This window comes from Euprymna scolopes, chromosome 6 (assembly GCF_053919585.1).
Source record: "Euprymna scolopes isolate OS-2025 chromosome 6, ASM5391958v1, whole genome shotgun sequence".
NCBI lineage: Eukaryota > Metazoa > Mollusca > Cephalopoda > Sepiida > Sepiolidae > Euprymna > Euprymna scolopes.
This window is the reverse complement of record NC_136487.1, coordinates 135,707,534-135,726,037: the sequence shown is the minus strand read 5'-3', so window position 1 is coordinate 135,726,037 and position 18,504 is coordinate 135,707,534. Positions and strand designations below refer to the sequence as shown.

Below are 18,504 nucleotides of genomic sequence, written 5' to 3'. Positions count from 1 at the left end.
TTTAAGTGGGCCGCGCTGTACATATTTCAAAGCTTCAAGTTAATACCCGCATTGAAACCTGCTACATTATCTCCATTGATCAATAAGATTGTGGAAGATAGGACCTTATCAAAAGAAAGAGAGAATGACAAAATGTATGCATTCAAAAATCATTAATTTTTATTGGTAAATTTCTTCACACAATATGAAATAAAATGTTGATAAAGAATAAGAGTTCAAAGAGTTTGAAAATATTCTGATAAAGGGAAGGTGTTTTCTCAGTAAAGCGAAAATAAATAATCATGTTTGTTTCGGCTATCGCCACATACATTTTTGTTCATGTGAATGGAATAAGTGTAAAGAGAACGTCTGTGTATATTAGCGTTAGTGAGAGCTTATATGTACGTGAGCAACGTGTGTGCATGCTTCGTTGGGTGTACAAATAGTTGTGTGTCTATAATTGTTCGTTAAGTATCTTCACTCCTTTCTCTCCAGGAACTAAACTGGATTGTAATGTGTGCTTGTTTATTAAAAAACAAGTACAATGAAAAAAAAATGTATATGTTTGGCTTTCTATGTGCTCAATTTGGGGATTCATTATTCCTTATGCTATAGCATATCACACAATAAATTTTGGGTTTGATGTATGTGTTATATTTAGTTCATAGCATTGTTGGATGTTAGGGTCCTCCTATCAAAATCAAACGTAAGACCATAGGGTTCAGAGAGGTTTGGTTGCTTCTCAAAAAGAGAAGTTTATGGGTTAGTAGAAACACTGGATTAGTCAGATTGCTGTGTGGTCTCCCTTTTATGAACTTCAGTAGCGTACTCAGCTCATCCAAAAGATGGCTTTTGATTGGGCAAGCCAAAGTGAAAGTTAAATACTTGAATCAATCAGCACCCAGCTTAGAATTGAAATACATATCAAAAATCGTGTATTGTAAGTTGCTTCTGTTGTTGTCGTTACGATATTGCTGTTATTGTTGCTGATACTCTTGTTTCTGACAATCTTAGTTGTTGGTCCATTCTTTCCTATCTCTGCCTCAGATGTTGCATTGCTGGTCCTGTCTGCACATTATCTATTTGCTGTCTCTCCTATGCCTGTGGCCTTTCCTGTTTTTACAAAATCTCAATTGCTGGTTCCTTATTTCCTATCTTCATAACAAAACTTCCATTGCTGCTCTGTTCCATTCATGTCACTGGATCCCTGATGCTGGTTGCTGCTTCTTTGTCAATGTCATCTCAGTGACTGGTCTATTCCATTGATGTAACTGGATCCATAATGCTGGTTGCTGCTTTTTTCTCCACACTGTCTCAGTCGCTGGTCTGTTCCATGGATATGATTGGATCCACGATTCTTGTTGCTGCTCCTTTCTCCACACCATCTCAGTCGCTGATTGGTTCCATTAAATGTTATAGGATTCCTGATGCTAGTTGCTGCTTCTGCACACTATATCAGTCACTGGTCTGTTCCATTAATGTTACTGGATCCTCAGTTGCTACATGCTGCTGCTCTCTCCACACTATCTCAGTTGCTGGTTGATGTCACTGGATCCATGATACTAGTAGCTGCTTCTTTTTCAGCAGTGTTTCAGTGATGTTACTGGATCCCTAATGCTGTTTGTTGCTCCTTTCTCCACACCATCTCACTCACTGCTGGGGTCCATTGATGTCACTGGATCCCTGATGCTGGTTATTGTTCTATGTGAACACCATCTCAGTTGCCGATGTTCCATTGATGTTACTGGATCCATGATACTAGTTGCTGCTCCTTTCTCCACACCACCTCACTCGCTGCTGTGTTCCATTGATGTTACAGAATGCAGGATGCTGGTTGCTGCTCCTGTCTCCACACCATGTAACCTGCTACTCTGTTCCATTAATGTTACTGGATTCATGATGCCGGTTGCAACTCCTTTCTCCATACCATCTCAGCCGCTGCTCTGCTCCATTGAGGTTACTGGATCCCTGATGGTATTTGCTGCTCCTTTCTCCACACCATCTAAGTCACTACTCTGTTCCATTGAGTTACTGGGTCGCTGCTCTTTTCTCCACATCTTCTCAATCACGGCTCTCGTCCATTGATGTTACTGGATCCATGATGCTGGTTGCTGCTCCTTTCTCCACACCATCTCAATCACTGCTCTGTTCTATTAATCTTACTGGATCCATAATGCTGGTTGCTACTCCTGGCTCCACACCATCTCAGTCGCAGGTCTGTTCCATTGAGATTACTGGACCCAGATGCTAGTTGCTGCTCCTTTCTCCATAACATCTCAGTCACTGGTCTTTGCCAATGATGTCACTAGATCACTGATGCTGGTTGCTGCTTCATTGATGTTAACTGATTCCTGATGCTAGTTGCTGCTCCTGGTTTCTCCACACCATCTCAGTCACTGGTCAGTTTCCCTGCAGTGGCTGTACATCATGGTCATAGTTTCAGTTGCTGCTTTTTTCTTAAATCATCTGAGTTACTGATCTGTTACATTGCTGTAACTGGAAATATGACATTGGTTGCTGGTCTAACAATGGCTTTCACTAGAAAATATATTGGTTGTTGCTCTTTTCTCTAAATCATTCAAGTCGCTGGTCTATTCCATTGATGTCATTGGAAACAATGTCAGTTGCTGCTCCTTGTTTCCACATCATCACAGTCGCTGGTCTGTTCCATAGATGGATCCATGATGCTTGTTTCTGCTCCTTTCTCTACACAATCTTAGTGGCTGGTCTTTTGCATTGATGTCACTGGACTGATTATGCTGGTTGCTGTTTTTTTCTCCACACGATCTGAGTAGTTGGTCTATTCCATGGCTATAGAAACCATGTCTCTTCCTGCTTTTTCCCCATACAATCTCAATAACTGGTCTGTTCCATAGCTGTCACTGATAACCGTGATGCCTGCTGCTGCTCTTTTCTCCACACCATCTCAGTCACTGGTCTATTCCGTTGATATCACTGTATCCCTACTAGTTGCTGCTTCTTCCTCAACACCGTCAGTGGCTGGTTTGTTCCATTGATGTTAGTGGATTTATGCCATTGGTTGCTGCTCCATGCTTCCACACCATCTCAGTCGTTGGACTGTTGCATTGCTGTCACTGGATCCATGACGCTGGTTGCTGCTCTTTTCTCAACACTATTTTAGTGGCTGGTTTTTCCCTTGATGTTACAGGAACCATGACGCTGGTTGCTGTTTATTCTCCACACCATCTAAGTATCTGGTCTGTCCAATCACTGTGACTGCATACCTAACGTTGGCTGCTGCTTCTTTCTCAACAAGATATCCTGGTGGCTGGTCTGTTCCATTGCTGTCACTAGATCCCTGATGCTGGTTGCTGTCTCTTTCTCATCACCATCTATGTCACTGGTGTGTTTCATTGATATCAGTGGATACCTGATGCTGGTTGCTGCTCCTTTCACCACACTATCTCAGTGTCTGGCCTGTTTCATTGATGTCACAGGATAGATTATGCTCGTTGCTGCTTTTTTTTCCACAGTATCACTGGAAACAATGTCTGTTGCTGCTTTTTCCTTCACACTACCTTAGTCGCTGATCTGTCTCATCGCTGTAACTGGAAACCGTAATGCCTGTTGCGGCTCTTTTCTCCACACTAACTCAGTTGTTGGTCTGTTCCGTTGATGTCATAGGATCCATGATACTAATTGCTGCTCCTTTTTCAGCAGTGTCTCATTGGCTGGTTTGTTCTATTGATGTTACTGGATCCCTGATGCTAGTTGCTTCTTCAGCTTTCTCCACACCATCTCAGTCGCTGCTCTGTTCCATTTATGTTACTGCATCTATGACGCCTGTTGCTCCTCCTTTCTCCACACCATCTTAGTCGCTGCCCTGTTCCATTGATATTACTGGATCCATGATGCTGGTTGCTGCTATTTCCTCCACACCATCTCAGTTGCTGCTCTGTTCCATTCATGTTACTGGAACCCTGGTGCTAGTTGCTGCTCCTTTCTCCACACCTTTTCAATCGCTGCTCTGTTCCATTGATGTTTTTGGATCCATGATGCTGGTTGCTGCTCTTTCACACCATCCTAGTGGCTGGTCTGTCTAATTGATGTCATTGGATCATTGATGCTTCTTTCTCCAGGCTATCTCAGTCGTTGACCTTCTGCCACTGGAAACCATGACGTCTGTTGCTAATATTTTCTTCCTGGAAAATATTCCAAAAACAGAGACAAATACTTACCTATCAAGACCATATTACAAAAATGATTACTTTAATCTGTTGCTGTTCTTGGTAGATGCTGTATTGTTTCTGCTCCGTAATTCGCTAATCAATAGCACAATATATCAGTTGTACTCTGTCTATAAACCATCTCAATTGTTTGTCTGTTTCATTTCTGTCACTGAAAACCTTAATGCTTGTTTCTGCTCCTTTCTCCACACAATCTTAGTGACTGGTCTGTTTCATTGATGTTAATGGATCCCTGATGCTAATTACTGCTCCTCTCTCCGCATTATCTCAGTCGCTGGTATGTTCCATAATGTTACTGGATCCTTGATGTAATTGCTGCTTTCTCCACACCATTTCAGTCGCTACTCTGTTCCATTGTCGTTATTGGATCCCTGGTGCTAACTGCCGCTCCTTTCTCCAAACCATCTCAGTTGCTGCTGCTCTATTACATTGATATTACTGGATCCATAATCCCAGTTGCTGCTCCTTTCTCCAGACAATCTGAGTCGCAGGTCTGTTACATTGAGATTACTGGACACAGATGCTAGTTGCTGCTCCTTTCTTCATACAATCTCAATCACTGGATCTATGATACTGGTTGCTACTTATTTGTCGACATCATCTCAGTCGCTGGTCTGTTATATTGATGGTACTGATTTCCTGATGGTAATTGTTGCTCCTGCTTTCTCCACACCATCTTAATCACTGGTCTGTTTCCCTGCAGAGGTCAGTTTCAGTTGTCACTTTTTGCTTCAAATCATCTGAGTTACTGATCTGTTGCATTGCTGTAACTGAAAATATAATATCGGTTGCTCCTTTCTCCAATTTATTTGGGTTGCTGGTCTATCAATGGCTTCGCTGGAAAATATTATATTGGTTGCTACTCCTTTCTCTAAATCATTACAAGTCGCTGGTCTATTCCATTGCGATCATTGGAAACAATGTCAGTTGCTGCTCCTTGCTCCGATAGATGTCACTGGATCCATGATGCTGGTTACTGATTCTTTCTCCAAACCTTCTCAATCGCTGGTCTGTTACATTGACGTCATTGGATAAATGATGCTGGTTGTGGCTCTTTTCTCCACACCATTTCAATCACTGCTCTATTCTAATGATGTTACTGGATCTACGTCGCTGGTTACTGATTTTTTCTCCACACCATCTCAATCACCGCTCTGTTCCATTAATGTTACTGGAACTATGACGCTGGTTGCTGCTCCTTTCTCCACACCATTTCACTCGCTGCTCTGTTCCATTGATGTTACTGGATCTATGATGTTGTTTGCTGATAATTTCGACACATCATCTCACTCGCTGCTCTGTTCCATTGATGTTACTAGATCTATGATGTTGTTTGCTGATAATTTCGACACACCATCTCACTCGCTGCTGTTCCATTGATGTTACTGGATCTATGATGTTGTTTGCTGATAATTTCGACACACCATCTCACTCGCTGCTGTTCCATTGATGTTACTGGATCTATGATGTTGTTTGCTGATAATTTCGACACATCATCTCACTCGCTGCTCTGTTCCATTATGTTACTGGATCTATGATGTTGTTTGCTGATAATTTTGACATCATCTCACTCGCTGCTCTGTTCCATTGATGTTACTAGATCTATGATGTTGTTTGCTGATAATTTCGACACACCATCTCACTCGCTGCTGTTCCATTGATGTTACTGGATCTATGATGTTGTTTGCTGATAATTTCGACACACCATCTCACTCGCTGCTGTTCCATTGATGTTACTGGATCTATGATGTTGTTTGCTGATAATTTCGACACATCATCTCACTCGCTGCTCTGTTCCATTATGTTACTGGATCTATGATGTTGTTTGCTGATAATTTTGACATCATCTCACTCGCTGCTGTTCCATTGATGTTACTGGATCTATGATGTTGTTTGCTGATAATTTTGACACATCATCTCACTCGCTGCTCTGTTCCATTATGTTACTGGATCTATGATGTTGTTTGCTGATAATTTTGACACATCATCTCACTCGCTGCTGTTCCATTGATGTTACTGGATCTATGATGTTGTTTGCTGATAATTTCGACACATCATCTCACTCGCTGCTGTTCCATTGATATTACTGGATCTATGATGTTGTTTTCTGATACTTTCGACACACCATTTCACTCGCTGCTGTTCCATTGATGTTACTGGATCTATGATGTTGTTTGCTGATAATTTCGACACATCATCTCACTCGCTGCTCTGTTCCATTGATGTTACTGGATCTATGATGTTGTTTCTGATAATTTCGACACATCATCTCACTTGCTGCTGTTCCATTGATGTTACTGGATCTATGATGTTGTTTGCTGATAATTTTGACACATCATCTCACTCGCTGCTCTATTCCATTGATGTTACTGGATCTATGATGCTGTTTGCTGATAATTTGGACACATCATCTCACTCGCTGCTCTGTTCCATTGATGTTACTGGATCTATGATGTTGTTTGCTGATAATTTCGACACATCATCTCACTCGCTGCTGTTCCATTGATGTTACTGGATCTATGATGTTGTTTGCTGATAATTTCGACACACCATCTCACTCGCTGCTCTGTTCCATTGATGTTACTGCATCTATGATGTTGTTTGCTGATAATTTCGACACATCATCTCACTCGCTGCTCTGTTCCATTGATGTTACTGGATCTATGATGTTGTTTGCTGATAATTTCGACACATCATCTCATTCGCTGCTCTGTTCCATTATGTTACTGCATCTATGATGTTGTTTGCTGATAATTTCGACACATCATCTCACTCGCTGCTCTGTTCCATTGATGTTACTGGATCTATGATGTTGTTTGCTGATAATTTTGACACACCATCTCACTCGCTGCTCTGTTCCATTGATGTTACTGGATCTATGATGTTGTTTGCTGATAATTTCGACACATCATCTCACTCGCTGCTCTGTTCCATTGATGTTACTGGATCTATGATGTTGTTTGCTGATAATTTCGACACATCATCTCAGTCCCTGCTCTGTTCCATTGATGTTACTGGATCTATGATGTTGTTTGCTGATAATTTCGACACATCATCTCACTCACTGCTCTGTTCCATTATGTTACTGGATCTATGATGTTGTTTGCTGATAATTTTGACATCATCTCACTCGCTGCTCTGTTCCATTATGTTACTGGATCTATGATGTTGTTTGCTGATAATTTCGACACATCATCTCACTCGCTGATCTGTTCCATTGATGTTACTGGATCTATGATGTTGTTTGCTAATAATTTCGACAAACCATCTCACTCGCTGCTCTGTTCCATTGATGTTACTGGATCTATGATGTTGTTTGCTGATAATTTCGACACACCATCTCAGTCCCTGCTCTGTTCCATTGATGTTATTGTCCTTGTGACGCGGATTGCTGCTCTTTTCTCAACACCATCTCAACCATTGTTTCGTTCCAATGTATGTTACTGGATGTATAACGCCGGTTGCTGCTATTTTTCTCCACACTGCTCATTTGTCAACACAATCTCTGTTGCTGCACTATTCCATTGATGTTTCGGGACCAACGATGACGGTTGTTGCTCCTGCCTTTATACCATTCCAGTCGCCGCACTGTTCTGTTGTTGTTACTAGATATCTGACGCTGGTTTCTCCACCTTTTGCAACACCATCTCAGTCACTGCTCTGTTCCATTGATGTTACTGGATCTATGACGCTGGTTGCTGCTCTTTTCTCCACATCTTCTCAGTTGCTGCTCTGTTCCATTGATGTTACTGGATCTATGACGCTGGTTGCTGCTCTTTTCTCCACATCATCTCAGTCGCGGCTCTGTTCCATTGATGTTACTGGATCTATGACACTGGTTGCTGCTCTTTTCTCCACTTCATCTCAGTTGCTGCTCTGTTCCACTGACGTTACTGGATCTATGACGCTGTTTGCTGCTCCTTTCTCCACACCATTTCATGTTGTTGCACTGGTCCATTGACGTTACTGGATCTATGATGCTGCTGGTTGCTCCTTCTACCACACCATCTCAGTCATGCCTCTGCTCCATTGATGTCACTGGATTTATGACGCTGTTTGCTGCTCCTTTTTCCACACCATTTAATTTCGTTGCACTGGTCCATTGATGCTACTGGATCTTTGACGCTGTTTGCTGCACCTTAACCCACACCATCTCAGTCACGCCTCTGTTCCATTGATGTTACTGGATCTTTGATGCTGCTGGCTGCTCCTTTTACACAACATCTCAGTCACGCCTCAGTTCCATTGATGTTACTGGATCGCTCAGTTTGCTGGCAGCTCCTTCCTCCGCACAATCTCATGTCGGTGCACTGTTCCATTGATGTTACTGGATCTTTGATGCAGCTGGCTGCTCCTTCTCCACACCATCTCTGTCACGCCTCTGTTCCATTGATGTTACTGGATCTATGATGCGGCTGGCTGCTCCTTCTCCACACAATCTCTGTCACGCCTCTCTTCCATTGACGTTACTGGATCTATGATGCTGTTGGCTGCTCCTTCTCCACACCATTTCATGTCGTCACACTGGTCCATTAATGTTACTGGATCTATGATGCTGCTGGCTGCTCCTTTCTCCACACAATCTCAGTTGCTGCTCTTTTTCATTGATGTTATTGGATCTATGATGCTGTTTGCTCCTCCCTTCTCCATACCATCTCATGTTGCCGCACTGTTCAATGGTGTTACTGGATCTATGATGCTGTTTGCTGCTCCTTTCTCCACACCATCCCATGTCGTTGCACTGGTCCATTGATGTTACTGGATCTATGATGCTGCTGGCTGCTCTTTCTACCACACCATCTCAGTCACGCCTCTGCTACATTGACACCATCTGTCGCTGATCTGTTCCATTTATATTATTGGATCTGTGACGCTGCTTTCTGCTCCTGCTTCTACAGCATCTGTCGCTGCTCACTTTTCCACATCATCTCAGTCGCTCCGGCGTTCCATTGATGTTACTGGATCCATTAGACTGGTTGCTGCTTCTTTTTCCAAACTGTCTCAGTCGCTGCTCTGTTCCATTGATTGTACTGGATTCATGATGCTGGTTGCTGCTTGTCACAGTTACTGCTCTGTCCTATTGATTTCACTTGATTCGTGATCACTCAAAAGTAATGCTAGCTGCTGCTCGTTAATATACACCATTAGATTATAACGGCTCCATACTTTACTCTCTCTCTCATGGAACTTCAATCTCTTTTCCTCTCGGCACATGTTCAAGACAATTGCCATCTTTTCTACTCCTTATTCTTTCTGGAAAATATTTTCAAAATATAGATACAAATACTTACCTATGAAAACAATACTACGAAAATGGGTATTTAATCTCTCACTGTTCTTGATAGGTGCTGTACTAGTTCTGCTCTGTATACACAACTGGACCTATGATACTGGTTGCTGCTCTTTTCTTCACCATCTCAGTTGCTGTTTTGTTCCATTGATGTTACAGGATCTATGACGTTGGTTGCTTCTCCTTTCTCCACACCATCTTAATTCCTGCTCTGTTTCATTGATGTTACTGGTGTTGTGACAGTGATTACTGCTTCTTTGTCCGCATTATTGCAGTCTTTGTACTTACATTGATGTTACTGGATCTATGATGCTTGTTGCTACTCCTGTCTTCACACCATCTCACCTGCTGTGCTCTTCCAATGATATTACTGGATCTATGATGCTGGTTGGTGCACTTGTTTCCACACCATTTTAGTGGCTGCTCTCTTCCATTGACGTTATTACATCCATGATACTGGTTGCGCCTCTTTTCGCCACACCGTCTGCCACTGGTCTGTTTCATGACAATGACTTCTGCTCCTTTCTTCACACCATCTCAGTCGCTGCTCTGTTCCATTGATGTTACTTGATCTATAATGCTGCTGGCTTCTCCATCTCAACACAATCTCAGTCACGCCTCTGTTCCCTTGATGTTACTGGATCTATGACGCTGTTTGCTGCTCCTTTCTTCACACCATTTCATGTCGTTGCACTGGTCCATTGACATTACTGGATCTATGACGCTGGGTGTTGCTCCTTTCTCCACACCATTTCATGTCGTTGCACTGGTACATTGATGTTACTGGATCTATGATGCTGCTGGCTTCTCCTTCTCCACACAATCTCAGTCACGCCTCTGTTCCATTGATGTTACGTAATTTCTGATGCTGCTGGCTTCTCCTTCTCCACACGATTTCATGTCGTTGCACTGGTCCATTGACGTTACTGGATCCATGACGCTGTTTGCTGCTCCTTTCTCCACACCAGTTTATGTCGTTGCACTGGTCCATTGACGTTACTGGATATATGACGCTGTTTGCTGCTCCTTTCTCCACACGATTTCATGTCATTGCACTGGTCCATTGATGTTACTTGATCTATGATGCTGCTGGCTTCTCCTTCTCCACACAATCTCAGTCACGCCTCTGTTCCATTGATGTTACGTAATTTCTGATGCTGCTGGCTTCTCCTTCTCCACACAATTTCATGTCGTTGCACTGGTCCATTGACGTTACTGGATCTATGACGCTGTTTGCTGCTCCTTTCTCCACACCATTTCATGTCGTTGCAATGGTCCATTGACGTTACTGGATCCATGACGCTGTTTGCTGCTCCTTTCTCCATACCATTTCATGTCGTTGCTCTGGTCCATTGACGTTACTGGATCTATGATGCTGTTTGCTGCTCCTTTCTCCATACCATTTCATGTCGTTGCACTGGTCCATTGACGTTACTGGATCCATGACGCTGTTTGCTGCTCCTTTCTCCACACCATTTCATGTCGTTGCACTGGTCCATTGACGTTACTGGATCTATGACGCTGTTTGCTGCTCCTTTCTCCACACCATTTCATGTCGTTGCACTGGTCCATTGACGTTACTGGATCCATGACGCTGTTTGCTGCTCCTTTCTCCACACCATTTCATGTCGTTGCACTGGTCCATTGACGTTACTGGATCTATGACGCTGTTTGCTGCTCCTTTCTCCACACCATTTCATGTCGTTGCACTGGTCCATTGACGTTACTGGATCTATGACGCTGTTTGCTGCTCCTTTCTCCACAACATTTCATTTCGTTGCACTGGTCCATTGATGCTACTGGATCATTGACGTTGTTTGCTGCACCTTAACCCACACCATCTTAGTCACGCCTCTGTTCCATTGATGTTACTGGATCTATGAGTTTGCTGGCAGCTCCTTCCTCTGCACAATCTCATGTCGGTTCACTGTTCCATTGATGTTAATGGATCTTTGATGCTGCTGGCTGCTCCTTCTCCACACCATCTCTGTCACACCTCTCTTCCATTGACGTTACTGGATCTATGATGCTGTTGGCTGCTCCTTCTCCACACCATTTCATATCGTCACACTGGTCCATTGATGTTACTGGATCTATGATGCTGCTGGCTGCTCCTTTCTCCACACAATCTCAGTTGCTGCTCTTTTTCATTGATGTTATTGGATCTATGATGCTGTTTGCTCCTCCTTTCTCCATACCATCTCATGTTGCCGCACTGTTCAATGGTGTTACTGGATCTATGATGCTGTTTGCTGCTCCTTCGACACCATCTCAGTCACGCCTCTGTTTCATTGATTTTACTAAATCTTTGATGATGTTTGCTGCTCCTTTCTACTGTTACTTCATCTATAATGCTGCTGGCTTCTCCTTCTCCACACAATCTCAGTCACGCCTCTGTTTCATTGATGTTAATGAATCTATGATGCTGCTGGCTTCTCCTTCTCCACACAATCTCAGTCACGCCTCTGTTCCATTGATGTTACTGAATTTCTGATGCTGCTGGCTTCTCCTTCTCCACACGATTTCATGTTGTTGCACTGGTCCATTGATGTTACTGGATCTTTGACGCTGTTTGCTGCTGCTTTCTCCACACCATTACATGTCGTTGCACTGGTCCATTGACGGTACTGGATCTATGATGCTGTTTGCTGCTCCTTTCTCCACACCATTTCATGTCGTTGCACTGGTCCACTGACGTTACTGGATCCATGACGATGTTTGCTGCTCCTTTCTACACACCATTACATGTCGTTGCACTGGTCCATTGACGGTACTGGATCTATGACGCTGTTTGCTACTCCTTTCTACACACCATTTCATGTCGTTGCACTGGTCCATTGACGCTGTTTGCTGCTGCTTTCTTCACACCATTACATGTCGTTGCACTGGTCCATTGACGGTACTGGATCTATGACGCTGTTTGCTGCTCCTTTCTCCACACAATTTCATGTCATTGCACTGGTCCACTGACGTTACTGGATCCATGACGATGTTTGCTGCTCCTTTCTCCACACCATTACATGTCGTTACACTGGTCGATTGACGTTACTGGATCTATGACGCTGTTTGCTGCTCCTTTCTCCACACCATTTCATGTCGTTGCACTGGTCCATTGACGTTACTGGATCCATGACGCTGTTTTCTGCTCCTTTCTACACACCATTTCATGTAGTTGTACTGGTCCATTGACGTTACTGGATCCATGACGCTGTTTGCTGCTCCTTTCTCCAGAACATTTCATGTCGTTCCACTGGTCCATTGATGCTACTGGATCATTGACGTTGTTTGCTGCACCTTAACTCACACCATCTTAGTCACGCCTCTGTTCCATTGATGTTACTGGATCTATGAGTTTGGTTGCTTCTCCTTTCTCCACACCATCTAAATTTCTGCTCCGTTTCATTGATGTTACTGCCGTTGTTACAGTGATTGCTGCTTCTTTGTCCGCATTATTGCAGTCTTTGTACTTACATTAATGTTACTGGATCTATGATGCTTTTTGCTATTCCTGTCTCCACACCATCTCACCTGCTGTGCTCTTCCAATGATTTTACTGGATCTATGATGCTGGTTGGTGCTCATGTTTCCACACCATTTTAGTGACTGCTCTCTTCCATTGACGTTATTAGATCCATGATACTGGTTGCGCCTCTTTTTGCCAAACCGTCTGCCACTGGTCTGTTTCATGACAATGACTTCTGCTCCTTTCTTCAATCAATCTCAGTCGCTGCTCTGTTCCATTGATGTTACTTCATCTATAATGCTGCTGGCTTCTCCTTCTCCACACAATCTCAGTCGCTGCTTTGTTCCATTGATGTTACTTGATCTATAATGCTGCTGGCTTCTCCTTCTCCACACAATCTCAGTCACGCCTCTGTTCCATTGATGTTACTGAATTTCTGATGCTGCTGGCTTCCCCTTCTCCACACCATTTCCTGTTGTTGCACTGGTCCATTGACGTTACTGGATCTTTGACGCTGTTTGCTGCTCCTTTCTCCACACCATTACATGTCGTTGCACTGGTCCATTGACGTTACTGGATCTATGACGCAGTTTGCTGCTCCTTTCTCCACACCATTTAATGTCTTTGCACTGGTCCATTGACGGTACTGGATCTATGACGCAGTTTGCTGCTCCTTTCTCCACACCATTTAATGTCTTTGCACTGGTCCATTGACGGTACTGGATCTATGACGCTGTTTGCTACTCCTTTCTACACACCATTTCATGTCGTTGCACTGGTCCATTGACGTTACTGGATCTATGACCCTGTTTTCTGCTCCTTTCTACACACCATTTCATGTCGTTGCACTGGTCCATTGACGTTACTGGATCTATGACGCTGTTTGCTGCTCCTTTCTCCACACCATTTCATGTCGTTGCACTGGTCCATTGACGTTACTGGATCTATGACGCTGTTTGCTGCTCCTATCTGCACACCATTTCATGTCGTTGCACTGGTCCATAGACGTTACTGAATCTATGATGCTGTTTGCTGCTCCTGTCTCCACACCATTTCATGTCATTGCACTGCTCCATTGACGTTACTGGATCTATGATGCTGCTGGTTGCTGCTCCTTTCTCTATCTATGATGCTGTTTGCTGCTCCTTCGACACCATCTCAGTCATGCCTCTGTTTCATTGATTTCACTAAATCCAGTATGCTGTTTGCTGCTCCTTTCTCTGCACAATCTCATGTCGCCGCACTCTTTCATTGATGTTAGTGGATCTTTGATGCTGCTGGCTGCTCCTTTCTCCACACCATTTCATGTCGTTGCACTGGTCCATTGACGTTACTGGATCTATGATGCTGTTTGCTGCTCCTATCTCCACACCATTTCATGTCGTTGCACTGGTCCATTGACGTTACTGGATCTATGACGCTGTTTGCTGCTCCTTTCTCCACACCATTTCATGTCGTTGCACTGGTTCATTGACGTTACTGGATCTATGACGCTGTTTGCTGCTCCTATCTCCACACCATTTCATGTCGTTGCACTGGTCCATTGACGTTACTGGATCTATGACGCTGTTTGCTTCTCCTTTCTCCACACCATTTCATGTCGTTGCACTGGTTCATTGACGTTACTGGATCTATGACGCTGTTTGCTGCTCCTTTCTCCACACCATTTCATGTCATTGCACTGGTTCATTGAGGTTACTTGACCTATGACGCTGTTTGCTGCTCCTTTCTACACACCATTTCATGTCGTTGCACTGGTCCATTGACGTTACTGGATCTATGACGCTGTTTGCTGCTCCTTTCTCCAAACCATTTCATGTCATTGCACTGGTTCATTGAGGTTACTTGACCTATGACGCTGTTTGCTGCTCCTTTCTACACACCATTTCATGTCGTTGCACTGGTCCATTGACGTTACTGGATCTATGACGCTGTTTGCTGCTCCTTTCTCCACACCATTTCATGTCGTTGCACTGGTCCATTGACGTTACTGGATCTATGACGCTGTTTGCTGCTCCTTTCTCCACACCATTTCATGTCGTTGCACTGGTCCATTGACGTTACTGGATCTATGACGCTGTTTGCTGCTCCTTTCTCCAAACCATTTCATGTCATTGCACTGGTTCATTGAGGTTACTTGACCTATGACGCTGTTTGCTGCTCCTTTCTACACACCATTTCATGTCGTTGCACTGGTCCATTGACGTTACTGGATCTATGACGCTGTTTGCTGCTCCTTTCTCCACACCATTTCATGTCGTTGCACTGGTCCATTTAGTTTACTGGATCTATGACGCTGTTTGCTGCTCCTTTCTCCACACCATTTCATGTCGTTGCACTGGTCCATTGACGTTACTGGATCCATGACGCTGTTTGCTGCCCCTTTCTCCACATCATTTCATGTCGTTGTACTGGTCCATTGATGTTACTGGATCTATAACGCTGTTTGCTGCTCCTTTCTCCAATCGATTTTATGTCGTTGCACTGGTTCATTGACGTTACTTGACCTATGATGCTGTTTGCTGCTCCTTACTACACACCATTTCATGTCGTTGCACTGGTCCATTGACGTTTCTGGATCTATGACGCTGTTTGCTGCTCCTTTCTCCACACCATTTAATGTCGTTGCACTGGTCCATTGACGTTACTGGATCTATGACGCTGTTTGCTGCTCCTATCTACACACCATTTCATGTCGTTGCACTGGTTCATTGACGTTACTTGACCTATGACGCTGTTTGCTGCTCCTTTCTCCACACCATTTTATGTCGTTGCACTGCTCCATTGACGCTACTGGATCTATGACGCTGTTTGCTGCTCCTTTCTCCACACCATTTCATGTCGTTGCACTGGTCCATTGACGTTACTGGATCTATGACGCTGTTTGCTGCTCCTTTCTCCACACCATTTCATGTCGTTGCACTGGTCCATTGACGTTACTGGATCTATGACGCTGTTTGCTGCTCCTATCTATACACCATTTCATGTCGTTGCACTGGTCCATTGACGTTACTGAATCTATGATGCTGTTTGCTGCTCCTGTCTCCACACCATTTCATGTCATTGCACTGCTCCATTGACGTTACTGGATCTATGACGCTGTTTGCTGGTTCTTTTCTCCACACCATTTCATGTCGTTGCACTGGTCCATTGACGTTACTGGACCTATGATGCTGTTTGCTGCTCCTTTCTCCACACTATTTCATGTGGTTGCACTGGTCCATTGACGTTACTGGATCCATGACGCTGTTTGCTGCTCCTTTCTACTCCTTATTCTTTCTGGAAAATATTTTCAAAATATAGATACAAATACTTACCTATGAAAACAATACTACGAAAATGGGTACTTAATCTCTCACTGTTCTTGATAGGTGCTGTACTTGTTCTGCTCTGTATACACAACTGGACCTATGATACTGGTTGCTGCTCTTTTCTTCACCATCTCAGTTGCTGTTTTGTTCCATTGATGTTACAGGATCTATGACGTTGGTTGCTTCTCCTTTCACCACACCATCTTAATTCCTGCTCAGTTTCATTGATGTTACTCACGTTGTGACAGTGATTGCAGCTTCTTTATCCACATTATTGCAGTCTTTATAGTTACATTGATGCTGGTTGGTGCTCTTGTTTCCACACCATTTTTGTCGCTGCTCTCTTCCATTGACGTTATTAGATGCATGATACTGGTTGCGCCTCTTTTTGCCACACCGTCTGCCACTGGTCTCTTCCATGAAGATGATTTCTGCTCCTTTCTTCACACCATCTCAGTCGCTGCTCTGTTCCATTGATGTTACTTGATCTAGGATGCTGCTGGCTTCTCCTTCTCCACACCATTTCATGTTGTGGCACTGGTCCATTGACGCTACTGGATCTATGATGCTGTTTGCTGCTCCTTTCTCCACACGATTTCATGTCGTTGCACTGGTCCATTGACGTTACTGGATCCACGACGCTGTTTGCTGCTCCTTTCTCCACACCATTTCATGTCGTTGCACTGGTCCATTGACGTTACTGGATCTGACGCTGTTTGCTGCTCCTTTCTCCACACCATTTCATATCGTTGCACTGGTCCATTGACGTTACTGGATCTGACACTGTTTGCTGCTCCTTTCTCCACACCATTTCATGTCGTTGCACTGGTCCATTGACGTTACTGGATCCATGACGCTGTTTGCTGCTCCTTTCTCCACACCATTTCATGTCGTTGCACTGGTTCATTGACGTTACTGGATCCATGACGCTGTTTGCTGCTCCCTTCACCACACCATTTCATGTCGTTGCACTGCTCCATTGATGTTACTGGATCTATGACGCTGTTTGCCGCTCCTTTCTTCACACCATTTCATGTATTTGCACTGGTCCATTGACGTTAATGGATCTATGACGCTGTTTGCTGCTCCTTTCTTCACACCATTTTATGTATTTGCACTGGTCCATTGACGTTAATGGATCTATGACGCTGTTTGCTGCTCCTTTCTTCAAACAATTTCATGTCGTTGCACTGGTCCATTGACGTTACTGGATCTATGACGCTGTTTGCTGCTCCTTTCTCCACACCATTTCATGTCGTTGCACTGGTCAATTGACGTTACTGGATCCATGACGCTGTTTGCTGCTCCTTTCTCCACACCATTTCATGTCGTTGCACTGGTCCATTGATGTTACTGGATCTATGACGCTGTTTGCTGCTCCTTTCTCCAAACCATTTCATGTCGTTGCACTGCTCCATTGATGTTACTGGTTCTATGACGCTGTTTGCCGCTCCTTTCTCCACATCATTTCATGTCGTTGTACTGGTCCATTGACGTTACTGGATCTATGACGCTGTTTGCTGCTCCTATCTCCACACCATTTCATGTCGTTGCACTGGTCCATTGACGTTACTGGATCTATAACGCTGTTTGCTGCTCCTTTCTTCACACCATTTCATGTCGTTGCACTGGTCCATTGATGTTACTGGATCCATAACGCTGTTTGCTGCTCCTTTCTCCAAACGATTTTATGTCGTTGCACTGGTTCATTGACGTTACTTGACCTATGATGCTGTTTGCTGCTCCTTTCTACACACCATTTCATGTCGTTGCACTGGTCCATTGACGTTTCTGGATCTATGACGCTGTTTGCTGCTCCTTTCTCCACACCATTTCATGTCGTTGCACTGGTCCATTGACGTTACTGGATCTATGACGCTGTTTGCTGCTCCTATCTACACACCATTTCATGTCGTTGCACTGGTCCATTGACGTTACTGGATCTATGACGCTGTTTGCTGCTCCTTTCTCCACACCATTTCATGTCCTTGCACTGGTCCATTGACGTTACTGGATCTATGACGCTGTTTGCTGCTCCTTTCTTCACACCATTTCATGTCGTTGCACTGGTCCACTGACGTTACTGGATCCATGACGATGTTTGCTGCTCCTTTCTACACACCATTACATGTCGTTGCACTGGTCCATTGACGGTACTGGATCTATGACGCTGTTTGCTGCTCCTTTCTCCACACAATTTCATGTCGTTGCACTGGTCCATTAACGCTGTTTGCTGCTGCTTTCTTCACACCA

General features: G+C 43.9%; 1 protein-coding gene and 2 long non-coding RNA genes across 7 annotated transcripts in view; all 3 read right to left on the bottom strand.

Moving 5' to 3' along the window:
- Nucleotides 1-18,504, bottom strand: part of LOC145277971 (uncharacterized) — an 87,172-nt gene that overhangs the window by 31,668 nt on the left and 37,000 nt on the right. The gene's annotated exons all lie outside the window — the stretch shown is intronic.
- LOC145277969 (uncharacterized) overlaps nt 138-18,504 on the bottom strand; it is a 33,804-nt gene continuing 15,437 nt past the window's right edge. For 2 of the 4 annotated variants that reach the window (XM_080130101.1, XM_080130100.1), the window contains exon 2: nt 138-18,504. This exon is cut by the window's right edge. The gene's annotated coding sequence lies outside the window, so the exon portion shown is untranslated. The other 2 variants (XM_080130104.1, XM_080130103.1) reach the window with 2 other exon arrangements.
- Nucleotides 138-18,504, bottom strand: part of LOC145277970 (uncharacterized) — a 26,501-nt gene continuing 8,134 nt past the window's right edge. Inside the window, exon 2 of the long non-coding RNA XR_013868259.1 lies at nt 138-18,504. This exon is cut by the window's right edge and continues 6,607 nt beyond it. This is a non-coding gene — a long non-coding RNA (uncharacterized LOC145277970).